The 18,183-nt window shown below is 40.1% G+C and overlaps 1 non-coding gene across 1 annotated transcript; it reads left to right on the forward strand.

Annotated features, from left to right (window-relative positions):
- The first annotated feature begins 2,827 nt into the window (after positions 1–2,827).
- Positions 2,828–2,934, forward strand: LOC148573967 (small nucleolar RNA R71). Its single transcript, XR_015906902.1, has one exon. It is a non-coding gene; the product is annotated as a small nucleolar RNA R71 (small nucleolar RNA).
- Positions 2,935–18,183: the final 15,249 nt, after the last annotated feature.

Here is an 18,183-nt window from a genome sequence, read left to right on the forward strand (position 1 = left end):
TGTAGTGAAGGGATTTGAGTTCCGGAGGAGTGGAGTATAAGGAATGGGAATTGGAATATGGAAGGGTTATGAACTAAGAACCACTTATATAGAGAAGTGGTGAGTGAATAGAAGGTGTGGATTGATGGGGTGGTTGTGTGATGGACGGATGGGGTTTAGCATGGGATGAGCACAAGGATCATCAACTTTATGATGGTGTTGGTTCAGTTTCCAAGCTTGTTCTTTTTCCAATGTTGCATGGCAACAATTCCCAATGTAATTCCCTTGGAGACACGTGTACAGTCCTCTCCTTTTGTGGTAGCCAAACCCTTCAATTGCCCCATCAATTCTCCTTTTAAAGTTTTTGTTTCTAACTACTATGTTCTGTTCATGAGTGCACACCAACTGACTAACTCAACATCCGTGTATGCAACATTGGCAACACCAAACTTAGTTTGGTGCCATGTGGTGTAAAAGATTTGTTCAAGGCCCCTAAGAGTGACATGATATGGGTTATATTTATGTTCTCTTAGTGTGCCTTGAACACCAAACATGTTCCTCACTATATGTTGCCCAAAAGGATTCATTTAAGTGCATGTCAAGTTGAGTTGAAATCCTTGAACCTTGCTTTATTAACTACTTTTAAAAGCATGTAAAACATGGGTTGCCTCCCATGAAGCGCTTCTTTAGCGTCACTAGCTTGACATTCTGCCTTTGTCATGGTGGTTGGTAATGCTTCAGATCTTCTCCTCTTACAGTAAACCTATATCCATTGGCTTCATCAATGATCTCCACATGTTCCAGGGAGAGAACTTTGTTGATGCTGAAAACCTTGGGTAACTGAGATGGGATGGTGGGGAGATGAGGTGGGATATCTAGGAAGTAAGCTGAGATCACTTTATCACCTGGAGATAAATCTTTTGTAGGGATCTTTTTATTCCTCCATCTCGTTGGTACTTTCTTCTTTGTTTCTTTTGCTGTTATCCTGCTCTTTGTGGTCTCTTTCCCTAGGGAGATTTTGTTGCTGGTCTCATATGATTCTGGTGGTTTTAGCTCCACTTGAGTTTCTTTTAGCTGTGACAGCTGTTGATTCTCTTGTTCATCACCCAAAGGAATTCCAGGGTGTACAGCTTGTGCTTTAATGCTTTTTTCTCCCACCATTGCTTTGTCATGCTCTGCTCTTAGTTTCTTGCCTTCCTGACTTGCTTCTTGTGAGGGTTTGAAGACGTTGAAGGTGAGTTGTTTGTCATGCATCCTCAGTATTAGCTCTCCTCGCTCCACATCTATGAGTGCTCTGGCTGTAGCTAAGAATGGTCTTCCCAATATGATTGGGTGAAGGTGACTTTCTTCCATTTCCAGTATGACAAAGTCTGTGGGAAGGAAGTAGTTCCCAACCTTCACCAGCACGTTTTCAACCACTCCAATTGCTTGTTTTTGAGTTTTGTCCGCCAGCCTGATGACTACGTCTGTGGGCATCAGCTCATTGATTTGCAGCCTCTTCATAAGGGATAAAGGCATTAAGTTGATGCTTGCTCCCAGATCACAGAGTCCTTTGTCAAACATTGTTTCTCCTATGGCACAGGGGATGTAAAAACTCCCTGGGTCCTTCCTTTTTGTAGGCAGCTCTGGTTGAATGAGAGCACTGCACTCCTTGTTCATCACTATGGTTTGTCCTCCCTTGAGTGAGCTTTTCCTGGTCAGCAGCTCCTTCATATACTTGATGTATGAGGGCATTTTTTGGAGAGCCTTGATGAATGGTATGTTCACATGGAGGGATGCAAATATGTCGAGAAACCTTGAGTATATTCTCTTCTCTACACCACCATTTAGTAATTGGGGAAAGGGTGCATAGAGCCTCAGCAACTCTTTCTGCGTAATTGTGGTTTCCTGAGGATTCTCTTCCTGCTTTTCTGCTGATGAATCTTCAGATTGTTCTGATGGTTTGTTCAGCTCTTCCTCAGTCTCCTTATCACTTATAGTAACCATCTTGCAATCTTCCCATCTGACTTTCTTTGCTTCACCTCTTGAATTTTTCTCTGTGTCACTTTGGAAGCTATCAATAGGTTTGGGAATCTTCTCAGATAGGTATCCCACTTGAAATTCTAGCTTCTTGATGGTGTCTCCTTGATTCTTGATATTGGCTCGCACCTCCTCTTTAAACACCTTGTTATCTTGAATCTCCTTGCATATGCCTTCATGTAGAGTCTCAATCCTTGATAGTCTTTCTTCCGATGATGGAGAGTTGAGATTGGAGGGATGAGAAGGGCCATTTTGACTTTGGTATGGATGTTGAGAAGTGTTGTTGGGGTGGTGTTGATATGATCTCTGTGTGGAATGTTGGTGAGCTGTATTGTTGTTGGGGTTATGGCGTCTCTGATCTTGGCCTTGGTCTTGTTGATTTCCCCACCCAAAGTTTGGGTGGTTCCTCCAACCAGGATTATATGTTTTGGAGTATGGGTCATGGTGCTGCCTAGGTGAATTTCCAATGTAGTTGGCTTGTTCCTGATCACCCTTTGCCTCTTCATTCACTCCTTCTTGAGTTGCTGCTGAAGTGGTGATTGCTGCTACTTGATTCCTCTCCATCTTCTTGGTGAGGTCAGCTAATTGCTTGGTGATCATCTTGTTTTGAGCTAGCAGTGCATCCACATTGTTCAGCTCTATCACTCCTCTAGTGTTGCCTATTTCAGAAGCATAGAAGTAGTCATTCTCTGCTACAGTCTCAATGACATCTATGGCTTCTTCAATGGTCTTCTTCTTATTCAGAGATCCCCTGGATGAGTGGTCTACTACCTTCTTTGATTCATATGAAAGACCTTCATAGAAAATGTGCAACTGCACCCATTCATTGAACATATCCGGCGGGCATCTTCTTGTCAGGTCCTTAAACCTCTCCCATGCTTCATATAGAGTCTCACCATCTTGCTGCCTAAAGGTTTGTACCTCAGCTCTCAACCTGTTGATCCGTTGAGGAGGATAGAATCTTGCCAAGAATTTGTTCACCACATCTTCCCAGGTTGCTAAACTTTCCTTTCGAAAGGATTCCAGCCATTTAGATGCCTTCTCCTTGAGTGAGAAGGGAAACAGAAGTAGTCTATAGGTGTCAGGATGAACACCATTAGACTTCACAGTATCGCATATCCTCAGAAAGGTGGTTAGATGTTGATTGGGGTCTTCTTGAACACTTTCTCCAAATGAACAATTGTTCTGAACAAGGCAGAATGGGTGTTTAACGCCCAGTCTGGCAGCATTCTGGGTGTTAAACGCCAGAATGGGCAGCACTCTGGGTGTTTAATGCCAGAAAAGGGTGTCTGGCGTCTGGCTGGCGTTAAACGCCAAAAATGGCAGACAGACTGGCGTTTAACGCCAGAAAAGGGTGTCTGGCTGGCGTTAAATGCCAAAAAGGGGCAGCAGACTGGCATTTAACGCCAGGAAAGGTAGCAGAGTTGGTGTTAAACGCCAGGATTGGCACACAGTGGGCATTTAAACGCCATAATGGTGCAGGGAGCAGAATTCCTTGACACCTCAGGATCTGTGGACCCTACAGGATCCCCACCTACCCCACCTCTTCTTCTCTCCTCTTCACACCTTTCCATAACCCTCTTCCCTAAATACCCTTGACCAATCACTTCAATACCTCTTCCCCATATTTTCTTCACCATTCACATCCATCCATCATAAACCCCACCTACCTCACCATTCAAGTTCAAACCACTTCCCTCTCTAACCCACCCCTTCATGACCGAATTCCCTCTCCCTCCTACCCTATAAATACCCCTCCTCACTACCTTCAATTTCACACATCATACACACTACTACCCCCTTGGCCGAAACCACTACTACCCTCCATCTCCTCCATTTCTTCTTCTTATACTCTTTCTTTCTTCTTTTGCTCGAGGACGAGCAAACCTTTTAAGTTTGGTGTGAAAAAAGCTCTGTTTTTTTTTTTTCATAACCACTAATGGCACCTAAGACCGGATAAACCTCTAGAAAGAGGAAAGGAAAGGCAATTGCTTCTACCCCCGAGTCATGGGAGATGGAGAGATTCATCTCAAAGGTCTATCAAGACCACTTCTATGAAGTTATGGCCAAGAAAAAGGTGATCCCCGAGGTCCCCTTCAAGCTGAAAAAGAGTGAATATCCGGAGATTCGACATGAGATTCAAAGAAGAGGTTGGAAAACTCTCACCAACCCCATTCAACAAGTCAGAATCTTAATGGTTCAAGAGTTCTATGCTAATGCATGGATCACTAGGAACTATGACCAAAGTATGAACCTAAACCCAAAGAATTGGCTCACAATAGTTTGGGGGAATTTCTTGGATTTCAGTCCAGAAAATAGTGAGTGGGTTAGTCCAGTACAAGTGGTCTCGAAGAAGTCTGGTGTCATGATAGTGAAGAATGAGAATGGGGAACTTATGGCTACAAGGGTGCAAAATTCCTGGAGAGTGTGCATCGACTACAGGCACTTGAACTTGGCCACTCGCAAGGATCACTATCCACTACCTTTCATCGATCAAATGCTTGATCGCCTGTCAGGTAAATCGCACTATTATTGTTTAGATGGTTATACTGGGTATTTTCAGATCCATATTACTCCAGAAGATCAGGAGAAAACAACTTTTACATGCCCCTTTAGAACGTATGCATATAAAAGAATGCCTTTGGGTTTATTAATGCACCGGCTACGTTTCAAAGGTGCATGATGAGTATATTCTCAGATCTTCTTGAGCACTGTATAGAAGTATTTATGGATGACTTTAGTGTCTATGGTGATTCCTTCGATCTTTGTTTGGATAATCTTGCTAGAGTATTAGAAAGATGTGCTAGTTCAAACCTTGTGCTTAATTTTGGAAAATGTCATTTTTTGGTAAAGAAAGGTATTATTCTAGGCCATGTCGTTTCTAGTACAAGTATATCTGTTGATCCTACAAAGGTTGATGTTATTTCTAGTTTAACTTACCCCTCTTCTATGAGGGAAGTTCGTTCTTTTCTTGGTCATGCAGGTTTCTACTGGCATTTTATCAAGGACTTCAGTAAGGTTGCACTACCCTTTCCCATCTGCTGCAGAAAGACGTAGAGTTTGATTTGAGTGAAGACTACATGGAAGCATTTGACAAGATGAAGATTGCCTTGACCTAAGCTCCTATTGTGAGAGGGCCTGACCAGAATAGGCCGTTCAAGATCATGTGCGACGCATCTAACTATGTGGTAGGAGCGGCGTTGGCTCGGCACGAAGGTAAGGATCCTTATATTATTGCTTATGCTTCTAAAACTTTAGATAGTGCCCAGTCTAATTATACTACCACTGAAAAGGAACTGTTAGCCATTGCTTTTGCTTTGGATAAATTCCGGGCTTATTTACTTGGAATCAAAATGGTAGTATATTCAGACCATGCGGCTTTAAAATACTTACTAGCTAAGAAAGAGTCTAAACCAAGGTTAATCCGTTGGATATTGTTATTGCAAGAGTTCGATTTAGAGATCAAAGATAGGAGTGGTTCCCAAAATTTGGTGGTAGACCACTTGAGTCACATAGAACATATTAAAAGTGACTCCACTCCTATCAATGATGCATTTCCACTTGATAGCTTGCTTGCAATATATGAGGTGGTTCCTTCGTATGCACCCATAGCTAATTATTTGGTTAGTCGTACCTTCCCTCCAAATTTTTCTAAGCATCAAAAGGACAAGCTCAAGAGCAAGTCCAAGTATTACATATGGGATGACACATATTTGTGGAGATGTGGTGCTGACAAAATAATTAGAAGGTGTGTTTCACAATCTGAAATCCAATCTATTTTAGAGGCATGCCACTCTTCTGAGAGTGGTAGACACTTTGGTCCTCAAAGAACTGCAAGAAAGATTTTAGACTGCGGATTTTAGTGGCCCACACTTTTTAAGGATGCTAATATTTTCTGTGACTTTTGCCACCAATGCCAGAGGTTTGGAAACATATCCAAGAGGGATGAGATGCGCCAACAAATCATGTTGTTTTGTGAAATTTTTTATGTTTGGGGTATTGACTTCATGGGTCTATTTCCAAACTCGAATGGTTTTTTATATATTCTGTTAGCTGTTGATTATGTTTCTAAATAGGTGGAAGCAATTCCTACCCATACTGATGATACTAACGTGATTGTTTCTTTTGTTAGAAATAATATTATTTGTCACTTTGGATCACCACGAGCAATCGTGAGTGATCAAGGGTCTCATTTTCGTAACAGAAAAATGACAGGTTTGCTGAAGAAACATGGCATCATTCACAAGGTGGCGATGGCTTACCATCCCCAAACCAATGGCCAAGCTGAGGTGTCGAATAGAGAGATCAAGTGCATACTCGAGAAGATTGTTAAACCTTATAGAAGGGACTAGAGCTCTAGGCTTGGAGATGCGCTATGAGCTTATCGGACAGCTTACAAAACACCCATCGGAATGAGTCCCTTCCGCCTAGTCTATGGAAAGGCTTGTCAACTTCCGGTAGAGGTGGAACACAAGGCTTACTGGGCTGTAAAGGAATGCAACTCAGGATTGGGAGGAGCCGGTATTGAAAGAAAACTACAGCTGGAGGAATTGGAGTACCTTCGATTAGAAGTGTATGAAAACTCGAGGATCTACAAAGAAAAGGTGAAGGTGGTGCACGATAAGAACATCAAGAGGAGAGAGTTTAGAGCTGGGGATCAAGTCCTTCTCTACAACTCAAGGTTGAGGTTAATGCCGGGCAAACTGAGGTCAAGATGGAATGGACCCGACATGGTGGAGAAGGTGGAACTGTATGGAGTTGTCCACCTAAGTCACCCCTCAAGCCCTACCATTTTCAAAGTCAATGGCCACCGTTTAAAGCTGTATCATGGTGCGAAAGTGAAGAACAACAAGGAGATGGAGATCTTCCTCTTGAAGGATCCAGGAAAGGAAGAGGACTGAGCCTATGGACCGTCCAACTTAAGAACGTTAAAGAAAAGTGCTAGGTGGGAGGCAACCCACCATGGTATGATCTTCCTTTTTATTGTTCTATTTTATTAATTTGCTTCTGTTTATTTCCTTAGTTGTCTTTCTTAATTTTCAAATCAGCATGTTTTCCTTTTGTTCTGAGTTATATAAAAAAAAAAAACACATCCCACGCGTAAGCATCATCGACGCGCACACGTCATAGGGATGTGGGCACTCTCTGGTACATTTTTTCAAGAGTTAGGTTAGAAATGTGCTGGTGGGGTGCCCGGCGCACAACCCACCCCATGCGTACGCGTGCCCGATGCATACGTGTCACCAGCAATTTTTACATCTTATGCGTGTGTGTGAGTGACGCTCACGCGTCGTATGGCAATTCGGCGCACTATAGTACAAAAACCCAAGAGTTGTGCTGGCACTATGCTGAAGTCGTGCGTTTGGCATGACGAGTAGTCACGCATACAGGTGGCTGACGCTTACGCATCACTGGAATTTCTACTTACCCACGCGTACGTGTGGGAGACGCGCACGTGTCACAGCGTGAATCCAATTGAATTAGCGCGCCGCCCAAACCTCCTTCTTCTTTCATCCCTTTTTTCTTTCTTTAATTCTAATTCTTCTTCATTCTTCTTCTCTCTTCTTCCTTCCTTCTTACTTCCTTCTTCTTCTCCCCCCTCCACCACCACCGTCGAACCACCAACTCCTACAGCCACACTTTCTTTTCCTTTTCTTTTTCTCTTCCTTCCCCTCTTATCTCATTCTTACTCCCATAGTGAGATGCCAAAACTATTCAGAAGGAAAAAGCTATTAAGTCCCGCTCATCTAATTGAAACTGAGCTTCATTGGAAACTCTGAGATTTATTGTATCTTACTCTTCTTTTTATCCTACTGTGTTTTTAGTTGCTTGGGGACAAGCAACAGTTTAAGTTTGGTGTTGTGATGAGTAGATATTTTATACACTTTTTGGCATCATTTTTGTATAGTTTTTAGCATGTTTTGTTTAATTTTTATTAAGTTTTGATAGGTTTTAGGTTAAAATTCACATTTTTGGATTCTACTTTGAGTTTTTGTATTTTTGTGCAATTTCAGGTATTTTATGGCTGAAATTGAGGAGCCAGAGCAAAAGTCTGATTCAAAGACAGAGAAAGCACTACAGATGCTGTCCGGATCTGACCTCCTTGCACTCGGAAGAGCTTTCCATAAATATATAATAGTATATACTCTGCTTTATAATAGAAGGCCCAAAACTGGCGTTCAACGCCAGCCTCCTGCCCCATTCCAGGCGTCCAGCGCCCAAAGGAGGAAACCAACGTCCAAACGCCCAAAGAGGACCCCCTAGCCAGAGTTCAACGCCCTAGAGGCCTCCTAGCATGTGGGTCTCTTCAAAGCTCAGCCCAAACACTCACCAAGTGGGCCCAGAAGTGGTTTTTAGCACTAAAAGACTGTTTCACCCTTTCTTATGTAATCCTTAGTCATTAGTTTAGTATTTAAGGGATATTTTACATAATCTCAAGGACTTTATACCATATTTTCGTTTATCATTATGTTTTATATCAGTATGAGTTTCTAAACCTCCTAGGTTGAGGGGAGGAGCCCTGCTGAGTTTTATGGATTAATAAAAGTATTACTGTTTCTCTTCAATCCGTGTTTAATTTAATTTTAAGATGTATTTTCGTTCTTCGACATGATGAACAAGATGACCCGTGACAATCATCTTCATTCTTCATACTAAGACCGCGTGCCTGACAACCACCTGTGTTATTCTTGGGTTCGTGTGAATACTTAAGTGGAAAGAATTGAACCGCCATCTTGACTATACATCTTTTAGACGGCTAATCCACGACCTCGTTGAGGACTTCTCAAGACACCAGTTCAGCCAAGGTATGGGAAGATTAGGGTCTCTGTGGTCGAGGCTAGAACCAAGGCGCAGCATCCGGAAGATTCGACCTTGTCTGTGGCATTTTGAGTAGGATCACCAGAGAGAATGAACCGCAAGAACTTCACCCTCAATCATAATGGATATGCACTAACCCTGGGGAGCAGATCTAGAGGAGTATTGGCGGCTTCTCAAACCAGCGTCAATCACATACAGCCTGCCATAGAAAAAATCATTCACAATTGAAGAAGACAGTAAAACCAGAGTTAATCCAAACGGACAAAGCAACTCCAAGCCTTAACCATCTTCTTATTCTTAAAATCAAACCTTGTAATTCCATCTTCCATTCCTTTTATGATTTTAACCAAATTCAAACCAATAACTCTTCTATCCGCCTGACTAAGATCTAGAAGATAACCATAGCTTGCTTCAAACTAAAATCCTCGTGGGATCGACCTTGACTTGCTCAGGTATTACTTGGACGACCCAATGCACTTGCTGGTTCAGCTGTACGAAGCGTGGGGATTCGTGCACCAACCCCCTAACAAAAATTTTTGCCCTTGAAAATTTCGGTTACTAAAGAAAGTAGATGGAAGCACTCTCCGAATACCTCACCCTCGAAACAGTCGATCTCCGTCAGGTCAATTACCGTCTTCATCACCGTTTCTAGTTCAGATGTGTCGTCCTCTCAACCTGTAAAAGTAAAATTATATATATGTATATATATATATATATATAGTGAAAAAGATTAATAACTAGGAGCCTAGTGCACGGAAATTAACTCCGCACAATTGAACCAGCAAGTGCACTGGGTCATCCAAGGAATACCTGAGGTGAGTCAGGGTCGATCCCACGAGGATTTTTCCTACTGTCAGGCGATTAGAAAAGATAGTTTGTTCTGATAAACGCATAAAACATAAATAGGAATGAAATTACTTAATTTGAGTGAAACCAATGATAAGGGAACAGTTGAGGCTTCAGAGATGCTTCATTCTTCTGAATCAACTTTTCCTACTGTCTTTCTCCAACTGTGAGTGATTCCTTCCATGGCAGGCTGTAAGTGATCAACACCGTACGATCGCGGCCGCTGAATCTTCCTTTCTCCGGCCGAACGCCAGGTTTAGTGTGCGCCCAATTTGAAGGAGGGTGAAGCTCTTGCAGTTCATCTCCTTGGTGATCCTACTCAAATCGCCACAGACAAGGTCGAATCTTCTGGATTAGAGAATGCTTCACCTTTGGCTCTAGCCGCTACCACGAAGACCCTAATTTTCCCATACCTCAGCTGAACTGGTGTCTCGAGAAGTGCCCAACGAAATCGTGGATTATCCTTCTGAGAGATGTATAATCAAGCTAGGGGTTCAGTGATCTTTGATTAGGACTCACACTGAACCCATGTAGAATGAAGATGATTGTCACGAATCATCCCATTCATAAGGTTGAAGAACGAAGATACATCTTAGAATAGAGTCACACACAAATTGAATAGAGCAGTAGTTCTTTTATTAATCCATGGAAATCAGTAGAGCTCCTAACCTTAACCTAGGAGGTTTAGTGACTCATACTGTACATAATAGTATTTGAAAATATGATATGCTGGAGAAAGATCCTAAACATGGTTGATCTTCTCCTATATATACTAGTCTAGTAACTAAGGATTACAGAAATATGATAAACTAGTTTAATAGTTCAAAAATCCTCTTCTGGTGCCCAGTTGGTGAGTGTTTGGGCTGAGCTTGAGTGTCTCCCACGTGTTAGTGTCCCTTAGGGGCGTTGAACGCTGGCTAGGGACCCCCTTTTGGGCGTTGAACTCCAGTTGCTCCCTTGTGGGCACTGGACGCCAGGACTGGGGCTAATGGCTGGCGTTGAACCACAGTTTTGGACCTTCATTTCCGAAACAAAGTATAAACTATTATATATTTCTAGAACGCCCTGGATGTTAGCTTTCCATAGCCGTTTAGAACGCGCCATATGGACCTCTATAGCTCTAGAAAAGCTCCTTCGAGTTCACGGAGGTCAGATCCTGACAGCATCTGCAGCCCTTTCTCTGCTTATGAATCAGACTTCTGCTCAAGCTCCTCATTTTCAGCCAGAAAATACCTGAAATCATCATAAAACACACAAAATCAAAGTAGAATCCAATAATATGAATTTTTCACTAAAACCTATGAAAATATAATAAAACTTAAATAAAACATAGTAAAAACTATATGAAAGTAATGCCAAAAAGCGTATAAAATATCCGCTCATCAGAACACCAAACTTAAACTGTTGCTTGTCCCCAAGCAACCAAAAATAAAGTAGGATTTAAAGAAATATAAGGATGCAATAAATTTTAGAGTTCTCAATTAAGCTTAGCTTCAAATAGATGAGCGGGACTAGTAGCTTTTTGCTTCTGAATAGTTTTGGCATCTCAATTTTTATTGAGGCTTAGAATGATTAGCATCTTTAGGAAATCAGAATCTAGATGATTTTATTGATTTTTCTAGTTAAGTTCTTTTTAATTCTTGAACACAGCTTCTTTAAAGTCTTGGCCGTGACCCTAAGCACTTTGTTTTCCCGTATTACTACCGGATACATAAATGCCACGGACACTTTAACTAGGTGAACCCCTTATGATTGTGACTTAGCTTTGCTAGAGTCCCCATTCAGTGGTGTCTAGAGTTCTCAAGCACACTCTTTTCTTTGGACAACGACTTTAACTGCTCAGTCTCAAGTTTTTCACTTGACACCTTCACACCACAATCATATAGTTAGGGAACCAGTTCAATTGAACTGTTTAGGCTAAGATATTTCTTCTTTTAGGCCCTCCTAAGTATTGATGCTCAAAGCCTTCGATCATTTTCCCCTTGCCTTTTGGTTTAAAGGGTTATTAGCTTTTTGCTCTTCGCTTTTGTTTTTAAGAGCTATTGGCTTTTTTTACTTTTTATCTCTTTTCTGCTTGCTTCTCTTTTATATATAATATATATATATATTTTTTTTTTCTTTTTTCTTTTTTTTTTTGCTGCTTTTTCTTGCTTCAAGAATCAATTTTTGGATTTTTCAAATCATCAATAATATTTCATTTTTATCATCTTTCTTTCAAGAGCCAACATTCTTTACTCCAATATCAAACATGTACTGTTTATTAATACATTCAGAAAATAAAAGCAATGCCACCACATCATATAATTGAACTATTCTTAAGATAAAACTTGAAATTCATGCATCTTAATTTTCTTTTTCAATTAAATTTTTTTCTTTTAAGCAAGGTGAGAGATTCATGGAATATTTCATAACTTTAAGACATAAAGACAGATGATCATGCACTAGAAACAGACAATAAAACAAAATACACAGAAAATAGAAAATTAAAATAAACAACAGGGGAGTAAAGGGAACGAATCCACCTTAGTGATGGCGGCTACTACTCCTTCTGGAAGATCCAATGGAGTACTTGATTTCCTCTATGTCATGCCCCTGCCTTTGTTGTTCTTCCCTCATCACTCTTTGTTCCTCCCTCATGGCTCTTTGATCTTCTCTTATGTCATAGAAGATGGCGGAGTGTTCTTGATGTTCCATCCTCAGTTGACCCATGCTAGTGCTTAGTTCTCCAAGAGAAGTCTACAAATGATCCCAATAGCCTTGGGGAGGAAAATGCATCCTTTGAGGCATCTCAGGAATTTTTTGTTGAGGCAGTTGCACAGGTTCTTGTGCATGCTCTCTTACGTGCTCCATCCTCTTCTTGGTGATGGGCTTGTCCTCCTCAATAGGAATGTCTCCTTCTATGATAATTCTAGATGAATTGCATAGATAGATAAGGTGGGGGAATGCCAACCTTGCTAAGGTAGAAGGCTTCTCAGCTATCTTGTATAACTCTTGAGGTATTACCTCATGTACCTCCACCTCACTTCCAATCATGATGCAGTGAATCATAATGGCTCTGTCTATGGTCACTTCTAACCGATTGCTAGTGGGATGATAGCGCGTTAGATGAATTCCAACCATCCTCTAGCTAGTGGCTTGAGGTCAAGCCTTTTCAGTTGGATAGGCTTACCTTGAGCATCCCTCTTCTACTGAGCTCCTTCCACACAAATATCTGTGAGGACTTGGTCTAGCCTTTGGTCAAAGTTGACCCTCCTAGTGTAAGGACGTGGGTCTCCTTGTATCATGGTGTCTAGTAACCCATGCATTGGCATAGAACTCTTGCACTATCAAAATCCTAACTTCTGGGATTGGATTATTTAGGACTTCCCAACCTCTCCTCCAGATTTTTCTTCAGATCTCTGGGCACTCATTCTTTTTCAGCTTAAAGGGGACTTCAGGAATCACCTTTTTCTTTCCACTACTTCATAGTAGTGGTCTTGATGAGTTTTGGTGATGAATCTCTCCATCTCCCAATATTTGGAGGTGGAAGCAACTACTTTCCCTTTCCTCTTCCTAGAGGATTCTCCAACCTTGGGTGCCATAAGTGTGAATGGAAAGCAAAAAATAAGGCTTTTCCAACACCAAATTTAAAAGCTTTGCTCGTCCTCAAGTAAAATAAGAAGAAAATAGTAGAAGAAGAAGGGAATAGAGGAGATGGAAGGAGATAGTGGGTTCGGCCAAGTGAGGCTAGTAGTGTATGAATAGTGTGTGTTGGAGAGGTGGTTTAAGGGGTTATTTATAGGGGATGGGATGGGGTAGGGTTTGGTTATGGGAAAGATAAATGGGAGGGAAAGTTTGAATTTGAAATGGCTGGAGGTTATGATATTTTTGTGAAGTGATATGGATGTGATTGGGTTAGGGTTTATTGGGAAGAGTGAAAGTAAGAGAGAAAAGAAGTGGGGTAGGTGAGAAATCTGTGGGATCCACTGATCCTGAGGGGTTAGGGAATTCGAGTTCCCTGCCCCTTGTGGGCGTTGAACGCCCTTGAGGAAGCTCCTGCTTGGCATTCAACTCCAGGTCTGTGCTTCTGTTTGGGTATTGAACGCCCAAGGTCTGCCTCCTGCCTGGCGTTCAATGCCAGGTTTCTGCCCCATCACTGGCGTTCAACGCCAGTAATGTACTCCCTGGCTGGCGTTCAACGTCAGCATTATGCTCCCTGGCTGGTGTTTAATGCCAGCAATGTGCTCTTCATGGGCGTTGAACGCCCACTCTGGCCTCCTGGCTAGCGTTCAACGCCAGTAGGGTCCCTGCTCTAGGGTGTTCTATTTTCATCTCTGACTGTTTCTGTTTCTATTCTAACTACTGCACATGATCATAAACTCAAAGAAAACATGAAAATTAATTGAAATAAAAATAAGAAAACATTAATTATTGATGAGTTGCCTCCCAACAAGCACTTCTTTAACGTCAATAGCTTGACGGTTATCTCCTTACGGAGAAGGATAGGGGCTCAGAATTTCGCCCCTTATAGTGAATTTCTTGCCTGTGCTCTCATGGATAAGTTCCACATGTTCCAGAGAAAAGATCCTGCACATAGTGTGTGGGATGACTGGATTGTCTATGAAGACACCTCTCATGGCAGGTGAGAGGCCTTCAATGGGGATCTTCTTGTCCTTCCAGCCTTTAGGTACTTTCTTTTTAGAACTTTTGTTTTCCAGTGCTTGATAATGGCTGCCCAAAACCATACTTAGAATTGGTGTTTGGGGGCTCTGCATAGCTCTTGACGTTGGGATTTTTGCCAGTAAAGAATTTCATGAAAATAGTCGCGTTGTAGATATAGTCTCTAAACCGACAGAAATCCCTTCGTACAAACGTTTTGGTTGTCACAATTAACAAACCCCTTTAAAATTGATAACCGAGTATTTAAACCTCGGGTCGTCTTCTCAAGGAATTGCAGGGAGGTATGTTCTTATTATTGGTTATGAGTTTGGTTATTGGGGTTTAGGAAGTAAGGTGGGAATATGTTATATGACAAATAAAATAAAATAATAATAATAAAATCTCTTGGCAAGGTATAAGAATTGGAATTCCTATCCTAGTTATCCTTATCAGGTGTGAAGAGAATTGGGTTTTAATCCCACTTGGTCATCCTTTATTAAACAAAGGAAGGTTAAGTGGACTGATCAGCTTGATTCTCAAGTCCTAGTCAACTCCTGTGGAGAGACTAGTGTTAGAGCAATCCTAGCTCAAGCAAAATCTGCCAATTTCAATCACTTGCTGAGTTTGATAACTCAAGTATTACCAATCACTTGACCAAAGCCAAAAGGGAGAAAAATATCTAAATTAAATTGAAAGCAATCTTAAATAGAGCAAAGCAATCTTAAATCTGAATGACCTCAAATAACATTAATTAAGAAAATTATATGTAACATGGAAGAGTTCATAAATTAAATAAAAATAAAGAACCTGGGATTGAGAGTCACTCCTAAAAACTAAGAGAAGTCCTAAATCCTAATCCTAAGAGAGAGGAGAGAACCTCTCTCTCTAAAAACTACATCTACTCCTAAAATTGTCAATATGAGAGCCCTCATTATGAATGGATGCATTCCCCTACTTTATAGCCTCTAATCTGTGTTTTTTGGGCCGCAAACTGGGTCGAAAACAGCCCGAAAATCGCTGGAGAAGAATTCAAACACGCTGATTTCCGTCACAGCAACGCGGCCGCATGGAGCACGCAGTCGCATCACCTAGCGTCAGAGAAACTATGGCATATTATATATCAAATCGAAGCTCTGGATGTTAGCTTTCCAACGCAACTGAAACCGCGTCGTTTGGACCTCTGTAGCTAAAGTTATTGCCGTTTGAGTGCGAAGAGGTCAGGCTGGACAGCTTAGCAATTTCTCCAACTTCTTGTATTCCTTCCACTTTTGCATGCTTCCTTTCCATCCTCCAAGCCATTCCTGCCCTATAATCTCTGAAAACACTTAACACACATATCAAGGCATCTAATGGTAATAAGAGAGGATTAATAATAAGCAAATATAAGATCAAAGGAGCATGTTTTCAATCAAAACACATAATTAGGAAGGAAATATAAAACCATGCAAATAGTATGAATAAGTGGGTAAAGAGTTAATAAAAACCACTCAATTGAGTACAAGATAAACCATAAAATAGTGGTTTATCAACCTCCCCACACTTAAACACTAGCATGTCCTCATGCTAAGCTCAAGAGAAACTATAAACATGAAGAGGAATGGTAAAATGTATGAAATGCAATCCTATCTATATGGATGCAACTAAATGTGAAATACTTCTTCCTACTTGGTTAAAAGTAAATCAAATCCTCCAAGACAAATACAAACCAATTTCCACTAATTCAAATCGTACAATAAAAAGCAAGTAAACTTGTAGGAAGATAGCTCATGAAAGCAGGGAACATAGAATTAAGCACTGAACCCTTACTGGTAGTGTATATCACTCTAACTTTCAAGTGTCTAGGGTCAATCACTCTATTCTTCCCTAGTTATGCTTTCTAAACCTTGTTCTTCATCTAACCAATCAACATTATTTAATGTACCAATGCAAACATCATGAGGTCTTTTCAAAGTTGTAATGGGGCTAAGGTAAAGGTGAGGATATATATATGGTTAAGTGAGGTATGAATTAAATCTTTAATTAACCTAAACTTTCACCTAACATACATATACTCTATATAATTCTAATTCATGCCTAGCTACCCAAAATTCCCACTTTTACATCACATACTCATGTATCAACTTTTTCTTTTTAATTTATCACATGTGCATTGATTTTTCATTAACTTAACATTGGGGTAATTTTGTCCCGTTTATTTATTTATTTATATTATATATACTTTTTTTCTTTTTTCTTTTTTTTTTCATTTTTGTTTTTTTTTCTTTTTTTTTTTTGTAGAGAAATAAACATAACTTATCAATGCACATGGATTTTCTATTATTTTTCTATTTTGGTTTTTCATGAGTAGGTTCCCAAATTTCCAATATTCAAATAAATTAGAAACATGATACATTCCCTTATTAACCCATGTTCCACAGTTTCCCCACACTTAATTGTTACACAATCCCTATCTTAAGCTAACCAAAGATTCAATTGGGATATTTAATTATTTTTTTGCTTAAGGCTAGTGATGTGGTAAAATATAGAACAAAATAAATGGGGATAAAAAGGCTCAAGGTGGCTAACAAGAGTGATTTAAATGGTAGGCTTATTTGGGATAAGTGAGCTAAAATCAAACAATGGCCTCAATCATATGCAAGCATGTAAATACACTAAATAATGGACATATAGACTGAAACAAAGTAAAGATCACAATTATAGAGAAGTAAACACACAAGAATAAAATATTTATGGTTAAATAATGTAACCATATAAATAAGCTCAAATCTCACAGGTTGTATGTTCTTTAGCTATAATTCATGTTCCAAATACAACTTCCAAACAAGTTTTAACATAAAAAAAAAAAATTTTTCAATTTAAATTAGTGAAATTTTTCAAAAATAGAGTCCTAAAAAGAAATTTATTATTTTAACCAAGTAGTAACTAAATGCACAAAATCAAATAAATATACAATCAAATATGCAGATGCAACAATGAACAAATAAAGAAAATAAGATTATTGGTGTTGAAAAGAAAGTACTAACCCACGGAGATCGGTATCGACCTCCCCACACTTAAAGGTTGCACCGTCCTCGGTGCATGCTAAGATGTACAAGTGGACGAGCTATTCCAACTGATGCTTTTCTTCAAGATTTGTGCAGATGGACTTGTTTGTCTCCCCTTTTAAGCGTCTTCCGGTTCTCTTCCTGGTGGCCATCCTGAAAGAAAAAGGGAAGAAAGGTAACCCAATAATAGAGATAAGAAAATAAATGAAGTATGGTTGGGTTAATGCCAAATGATAAGGGTCTCATTTACATGGAAGCTTCAACATGTACGTGAGAAAACAAATAAAAGCACATGGCAATTCAAGAGTGCAATAAATTGCAACAATAGGGAAGAGAGTGTGGGTAAGGAGAGGTAATGTAAATTCATGTCAATGCAAAAAGTAATACAGGTATAAAAGATTGGCATTGATATAAATAATATAACCTATCCAGAATAAAACAAGTCACTAAGCACCCAAAAATAATTCAAGGGAAGATGCAACAGTTAAATATGAAAATTTTTAACACCAAAGGAAAAATAATTAATTTAGAAAAGAAAATAAAAATATGCACAAAATTAAAATGCAATGAATGAAAGTATGCAAATAAATAAAATAAAATAAAAGATAAGAAGAATGAGAAGGGAAAGAAATAAAGTAAGAAAGAAAGAAGAAAGAAGAAAAGATAGAAGAAATTAGGATTGGGAAAGAAAAATAAGATAATTGGCACTAATCTAGATAGGTTATGCGACGCTGGCGACGCGGACGCGTGAGTGACGCGGTTGCGTGGTACGCGATAAGGTCAGGTGATGCGGACGCGTGGGTCATGCGATCGCGTGGCCTGATTTGTGCGATTGGCG

This window comes from Arachis ipaensis, chromosome B2, assembly GCF_059453495.1.
Source record: "Arachis ipaensis isolate K30076 ecotype BB chromosome B2, ASM5945349v1, whole genome shotgun sequence".
In the NCBI taxonomy this organism is placed as follows: Eukaryota; Viridiplantae; Streptophyta; class Magnoliopsida; order Fabales; family Fabaceae; genus Arachis; species Arachis ipaensis.